This window comes from Phascolarctos cinereus, unplaced genomic scaffold (assembly GCF_003287225.1).
Source record: "Phascolarctos cinereus isolate Bilbo 61053 unplaced genomic scaffold, phaCin_HiC Scaffold_2;HRSCAF=192, whole genome shotgun sequence".
NCBI classification, from domain to species: domain Eukaryota; kingdom Metazoa; phylum Chordata; class Mammalia; order Diprotodontia; family Phascolarctidae; genus Phascolarctos; species Phascolarctos cinereus.
Window position 1 is genome coordinate 294,984,795 of NW_027555625.1, and position 7,562 is coordinate 294,992,356.

General features: G+C 39.2%; 1 pseudogene; it reads right to left on the reverse strand.

Moving 5' to 3' along the window:
• Positions 1–640: 640 nt before the first annotated feature.
• Positions 641–1,586, reverse strand: LOC110207328 (olfactory receptor 10A5-like; annotated as a pseudogene).
• Between the last annotated feature and the right edge of the window lie 5,976 nt (positions 1,587–7,562).

Consider the following 7,562-nt stretch of genomic DNA (forward strand, 5'->3'; position numbering starts at 1 on the left):
GCAGTTCCCCCAAGTAGAATACAAACTCCTTGAGGGCAGGGACTATTTTGTTTTTATCTTTGTATTTCCATTGCTTAGCAAGGGTTCAAGTATTTGTTGAATTAGAAAGGAATTGCCTGTCTCTGCTACAAAAAGAACAGTCATCTTTGGAGGCAGCAGGAGTGATAAGTTGAACTTCAGACAGTCTGGTTGTCCTTCCACTTCCATAAATTCATATTACAAAGAGATTATAACTTGGCTGTAATGCATGTCATTCTGGCAAATATAGAAATGTGTATACGTGGAGTGTTTGGATAGAGTTGTCCCATAATTCCACTGGCCTTGGTGACAACTATGGATTCAAAATATCAGGTGAAAGGTAGTTTCACTATCAACTCCTTGGCTGCTTGGTAGAATTACCTCCTGACAATTCATTCATCCCTTTGCTTTTTTCTCTGCACTGTATATGTTGTAGGGAGATCTCAGTAGTATTTCGTCTTCCTTGGTCCTCCCACTGAGAGGGGCATAGAGGAAAGGAATCCCCCAAGCCAGAGTTATTCTCCTTTCATCAAACTTTCTTCTCTTCTCAACTAGGCCCCTAAGATCCTCCCCAATCCTATAGCTGTAATGTCAAAGGCAGAGTAACTCTTGGAGCTTCAGATCAAAATTTCCGGGATCCCAGGGCTCTGTGGAGAATATGACAGAGTGCGGTTTTTACCTCTTTATTCCTCAGGCTATAGATAATAGGGTTCAACATTGGGGTTACCACTGTGTAGATAGTGACAGTAACTTCTTGCTCTCTGGGGAGTTATTGGACTTCGGTCGGAAATAGGTAAGGCTCCCAGGCCCATAGAAAAGGGAGACAACAAGGAGATGGGAAGAGCAGGTGGAAAAGGCCTTACGTTTTCCCTCAGCTGAAGGTATCCTGATGATGGTAGAACCAATGCAAACATAAGAGCCCAAGATCAATAAGCAGGGGGCCATGACAACCAGAATAGTTCCTACAATGGCATAGATCTCAAAGAGTGCTGTGTCTGCACAGACCAATTTCAGCACAGGTGGACTATCACAGAAAAGTGGTTCACTTGGTTAGAGCCAAAGAATGGGAAACTGAAGAGCCATGTCGTCTGTACTGTGGCCACAGGAAGTCCTGATAACCATGAGACAGTAGCCAGCTGTACACAAGCCTTGTGACTCATGATGACTGGATAGCGTAGGGGGTCACAGATGGCCAAATAACGGTCATATGCCATAGTTGCCAGAAGAAAGCACTCTGAAGCACCAAAGAAGAAGAAGAAATACATCTGAACAGCACAGTGGAGGAAAGAGATATTTGTATCATGGGTAAGCAGGGTTCCCAGCATTTTAGGAACAATGACCAGGTTGAAGCCAATCTCTAGGAGAGACAGGTTCCTGAGGAAGAAGTACATTGGACTGTGCAAGCCAGAATCAACTGTAGTGACCAGTATAATAAGGGCATTGCCCATTAAGGTGATGAGTTCAATAGTCAGAAACACAAGAAAGAGCAGTGCCTGAAGCTTGGGTTGCAAGGCAGAGAAGCTAAGGAGGACAAATTCATTCACTGTTGTACAATTTCCCCCAGCCATGAGCACAGAAATTGGTCTCCAGCTGCAGAGACAGAAAGATGCTTTTGACTAGGAGGGACAGATTCTAATTTCTCAGTTTAAATTTCTCTTTATCCCAGAGTGCAAACACGGACACAGAAAAATCTTGGCGGGAGAAGGAGGGTTCCTAATATGGCATAATACTAAGGATACAATGCAGAAACTCAGAGCTTGTACTCAGGGAAGGGAGATGTGGGTCAGTTTTAGAAATGGCATAGATCTCTTCCTACAAATATGAGTAGGTAAGAATTGACATTCCGGGTCAGACCTATGGTCTATCCAGTCTGAAAATTGGTCTCTGATCGTATATAACTCATGAATGTGTTATAAAAGAGGTCAGAGTTTTTGTTGACAGAAGATTAGTTCGACCATCATGATTCTTAACCTAATTCTTAACTCCAAACTAATTCTTCACTTCCACAACAATTTATAGCTGTAAATTTCGCTAAATTTCTAAAATTTAATGATCTATATATGAAACAACTGAGGTTCAGAGAGGTTATAAGTTTTCACAGTTAGTTAGCAAATCCAAATCTAGATACCAGCTCTTCTATACTACACCAGCTTGCCTTCCAAGCAACAAACTACTTCATTTAGAAATTTCCTTGTGATTTGTTTCTTAATTGGTTGGGGAATGGGGTTTTCTTATTCACTTGAGGGCTAAACCTGTGTACTTGGTCTGTGGAAATATGACCCATGGGTAAATTTCAAACCTGTGACCTCTGGAATTTCCTCTAAGCTGAGGACTAGAGTATTAGTGCATTTACCCAGATGCTAGTACCTTCCATACCAGATCACCTTGTATGTGCTTTGTATATACTTATATTTGCATGTTATCTCCCACGTTGGGATATGAACTCCTTAAGGGTAGCATCTGTTTTGATTTCGTCATTTTATTCCCAGTGCCTAGCACATAGATGCTTGTCAATGATTTCTTGTTGAATATCAGCATAAGGTCCATCCTCTCGCAAGCCACATCAGCTCCTCCCCTCACATATACACACATGCATCTAATCTTGCTTCTTTTCTCTCTGTGTGCAGCTTTTATAGCATTTATTAAACAATATTATACATAATTTAATAAATGTATTAAATAAACTACAAATATATACTTTCCAATGGAAAAAAGAAATCAAATATACTCTTGATATGGAAGATTTTTTTAAAAAAACCAACTCATGGATAATCAATAATAATAATACAAAGAAGGCTGTGGATGTGTGTTGGGGACAAGGGCCAAGAGATGGGTGGAGCGAGGGGTAGTTTAGGTTGCTTCTATCACCAAGCTTGAAAAAGTCCTTCCCTTACTTTTTATAAGGGCAGGGATTGGGCCTGAAGAATATTTTGTCAATGAAGCTTACTAAAACTTACTAAAGAATTCTGAGATTGTTTTTACATTTGCTTTTTTAAATTCATTCACTTTAAGAAGAAAATTATTACAAATATGTAAAGCTAATATTTTAATTTTAAAAATCAGTACCTTCTTAATAGCCCTGGGGATACTTTTAAAGTTCTTACATCATATATATATATATATATATGCCTTCAGCCATGCCCACAATGGGGAGTGGGAGAGTATGGGGACCAAAAAGAGACCTGGAGGGGACAGACCTATTGTTGAATTGGCCACCCAGATTCCTAAGTTCTACTCCTGACCCTTATTTTGAGATTAAGAGGTATCCAGGGGGTAACTAACAGAAGCAGGAAGATGATATGGAAGCAGAACAATAAAAAGCTCTTAGAATGTTGGTGTAAGCAGGTGTAAGCAATGATTCCTGGGCCAGAGGGATGGGAGAAATCCAAGTAGGAGCTAGGCAAAATCTGTGCTGATGATCAAAAGTGAGTTGGGAAGAGAAATAGTGACATACTCTTAACCTCCCTCTCTTTTTCTCCTTAAGGACCCATAAGTTCCCATGGGCTATCTATTCACTTTCACTCCTTGTTCCCTTTCCATCCCTGTCAGCCCACTTGACAAGCTTCCACAGAGCTTCAGGTTGCTTCAGTCTTTCTTTTAAACGTTCACTTTCATTCCTAAGTTTAAAAAAAAAATCTGATTAAAAACTTATTGGCCAACAGAAAACCTAATCTGTTTGTTGCATTTTACTTAATGCTCAAAGAGAACTGAAGACAAGAAAAGAGAAAAGAATTTCCTTGCTTTAGAGATTAGATATTTTCTGTCTAGTAGAGCTGAACAAGAGGGACTGAGTATGTGTAGTTGGCTGAGGAATGCTCTATAGTAACCCAGCCACACTACCATGCCTAACCTTGTCATTGGCCTCCTCCAAAAAGTTAGATATAAGCTACTCATAATAAACTGTAAATGACACTTTTAAAGCCAAAGATTGTGTTTAAAAGTAAATTTTTCATAGGGTTGTGGAAAATGTATTTGTCATATCCCAGCAACTCAAATGGCAAAGCCTGTAGATCAGTATAATCATCAGGGCTGGAAATGGGGGTAGAGTGAGGAAAGGTGAGAGCCTAGGAAAACCAATCAGCAAACACTGGTTAAATGTGTACTCTGCCAGAACTGGGCCTGACACTGAGAAACCAATACAGAATTGCAACATTCCTTTCACTCAAGACTCAGAAAACCTAATAGAGTGGAGTGGAGTGGGGAGGGAGGAGATACAGGATATTCACAGTTATGAGAGGTAGCACTAACAACTGGGAGAATCAAGACAGGCCTCTTGAAAGTGGCATTTAACCTTTGTCTGCCTCAGTTTTTTTGGTAAAATTGGTAAAATGGGGATAGTAATAGCACCTACCTCCCAAGTTTGTTAGGATTAAATGAGATAGTATTTGCAAAGTTTTAACAAAATGCCAACGCATAGTAGGTGCTTAATAAAAGCTTGTTTCTTTCCTTCCTTCCTCCTTTTCTCTTTCCTCCTTTCCTCCTTCCTTCTCTCCCTTTCTTCCTTTCTATAATGTCAGATGTCTTCGGTATTGTTGTAACTGTTTTCTTCCTCTTTTTAATTATTATTATTTTAATAAGAGATGACTCTGTGGAAGGACTTGAGAGAGAGGCATACAAAGAGAAATGCAGGTGATATAAATACAAAAGACATTAATAATATTTTTAAATGTTTTAAAAACATGATTTTTGAAAGTCTATGTAAATAATAATTACAATATCCCTTTTTCCACATGTTCATATTCAACCAAAAAAGTCCCAGAGATTGGGGGGGGCATAATCCTCCTTTACAGAAACGGTGTTACTTTTGCCTCAATACATTATACTTCAATTCAACAAACATTTAGGATCTAAACTGCAGGTCACTGCAAAGTGCTCAAGGTTAGGGAATGATATGAAGTCTAGATAAAACAATCTCTGTCCTGTTAGAATAGAGAGGTGGGATATTTATGAGACATACTGTGGAGTCAGAATAAACAGAGAAATAAGGGAGAGGAGAATGGGGTGAGTCAAAGACAGTAACAAAATTTTGAGTACAGATGAGGAAATGATAGTGCTGCTGAAAAAAATTGCTCACTTTCATGAACAATTATCTTGTTATTTACTAGAGATTCCACTAGTTTGCTTAATATGGAAATAAAATTCACTGACTTGGTTTCTAGGATCTCCTTATGAGGAATAACAGGGGCAATGCAAACGCTGTCACACAACATTGCCCATGAGTTGCTTCTGAACACCTGAACATCAATACTTTGGGCATGTTTTGTATTTCATTATCTGTACATGTACCTTTGGGTATCTCCAGTTTCTAGAACAGTGTCCTGAATTGAGTTGAGTTACATGTGGGTCACTGGTTTAGATATATGTAATTAGTCTACTAGGGTGAGAGCCTCTAGAGACTTTGTCATGGATTTTTGACCTTCCTAATGTAGCCCCTTCCATTATTAGATTGCATTAAATCTATACCAATTTGGTGACGTATGTGTGTGTGTGTTTCTGTGTGCAATTAAGTTTAAAACAAAATGGAAAGTGTGCTAGATTTGGAGTCAGAGGTCCTGGTGTTTAAGTCCCAGCGTCGCCACTTAGTGATACTATATGTGTGATGTGGGCCAAGTTACTCAACATCTTTAGACCACATTTTTATCAGCTTTAATATGAGGGGGTTGGACTAGATGACCTCTAAGGTCCTTTTCAGCACTAAATCTTTGACCTAGACTCAAATAAGGAACCCTCTAAGATTTTAGGGAAAAGGTCATGGGGCACCCCCCAGCAAAGGAAGCTAACAAGGATCTAGATAAAACAAATGACATTAGCCACTTATGGAAATCTTCCCAGAAAATAATTCCTTTCATGATGTGATTTGGAAATATTGCAAATGAAGCTAGGGTGTCACCTAATCTTACCTAAAAATGCTACTCATATAAACAAGTTGCAATCCAACAGACGATCCACTCTTTCTGTGATAAGGAAATGTTTCAGAGACAGAAGCTTTGGGTGACTTATGAGTCACTTATGAGGAATATTTAAAGAAGATGAGATGGTAAAGATGCAATCAGGGCTTAGGCACTTTCCTGGGGTGTAAGACTATGTCTAGAAGACTTGAATGTTTCAGGAACTAGAAAAGTGTGCTTTGTAGGGGAGCATTATTGGCTATTTCATCCAGTCCTGCTACTGCCTGTGTGTTTGAGATGCAAGACTAGTTAAAAAAACAAACAAAAAACAGCCCATTCCCTTTGCTCTGACAGCATATGCAGCAAGGAACCTTCTGATTATAAGTTCAATGTTATGAAATACTATCTTGAACTCAAAGATGAAGGTGTCCTGAAAAGTGGATATAAATATTTTGGTCACTGGAAAGATAGTATTCTAATATAATTAAACCTAATGGGTTGGCATATACTTCCAGTGTAATGGTAAGGATTTTCTTCTTGTTGTTCAGTTGTTTCAGTCACGCCCAACTCTTCATGACCAAGTTTGGGATTTTCTTGGCAAAGGTGCTGGAGTGGTTTGCCATTTCCTTCTCCAGCTCATTTTACAGATGAGGAAACTGAGGCAAATAGGGTTAAGTGACTTCCCCAGCATCACATAGCTAATAAGTGTCTGAGACCAGATTTGAAATCAGGTCTTCTTGACTCCAGGCCTGCTGCCGCAATGGTAAGGATACTAGCTTAGAACTAGAAGAGCTGGGTTTGAATTCTGGCTCTAGCTGTGTGAAACATGGTTAAAATCACTTCACTTTGTTCCTCAGTTCACTCCTCTGCAAAACAGGAACAGTGACATATATGATATATAGGTTTGTGCATACACTACCTATTTTATGAAGTTGTTTTCAGTAGAATGCTTGTAAAACTTAAAGGACTCCATAAAAAACTGTTATATTTTGGCAGTCTGAAATAAGTCTGATGTCTTTTTTTCTCTATTCTCTTAAATACAATAAACACTATTGTTTCCTTAGTAGCTAATTCTTCAGGAAAGATAGTTTTGACTTGGGCTTTATGCAACTTATTTCTTGGGAACAACGGCTGAGACGAACAATTTTTTAATGCTTTTATATTATTGCCTTCTCATTCCTGTGCACAGATTTTTTATTTCCCTCATTCCTTCCTTGCTGGTTTTGTATTCCTTTGCAAAGTACCCCTCAGATTCTGTTCGGACTGGCCTAGTTTCTTGTTGTACCAAATTCTGTATGGGCTTTGATTCTATCAGTTGGGCAATTGTTCTAAGTTTCCACACAATAGCCTCTTTGACTTGATCAGTTGGCCACATAACAATTTCCTCCCCAATCTGTAGTCCTTGAACATCTTTCTCCAGGGCTTCTAATACAATACTTACGGTCTCCAGCCTTCCTGTGGCTCATTTACTTTTTAAAATTTTCCTAGCTATTGCCTGAATTTTATCAGCTGCTTGCTGTCGTGTACCTTCATGCACACTTACTGGAAGGTTACTAAGTGTGGCAACGTAATTAGAGCGCTGAACCAAATCCCTCCTGTGCCATGGGTGACCATGGCACATCATTTCACCTCCCTGAAGGGATTTCAGCTTTCTCA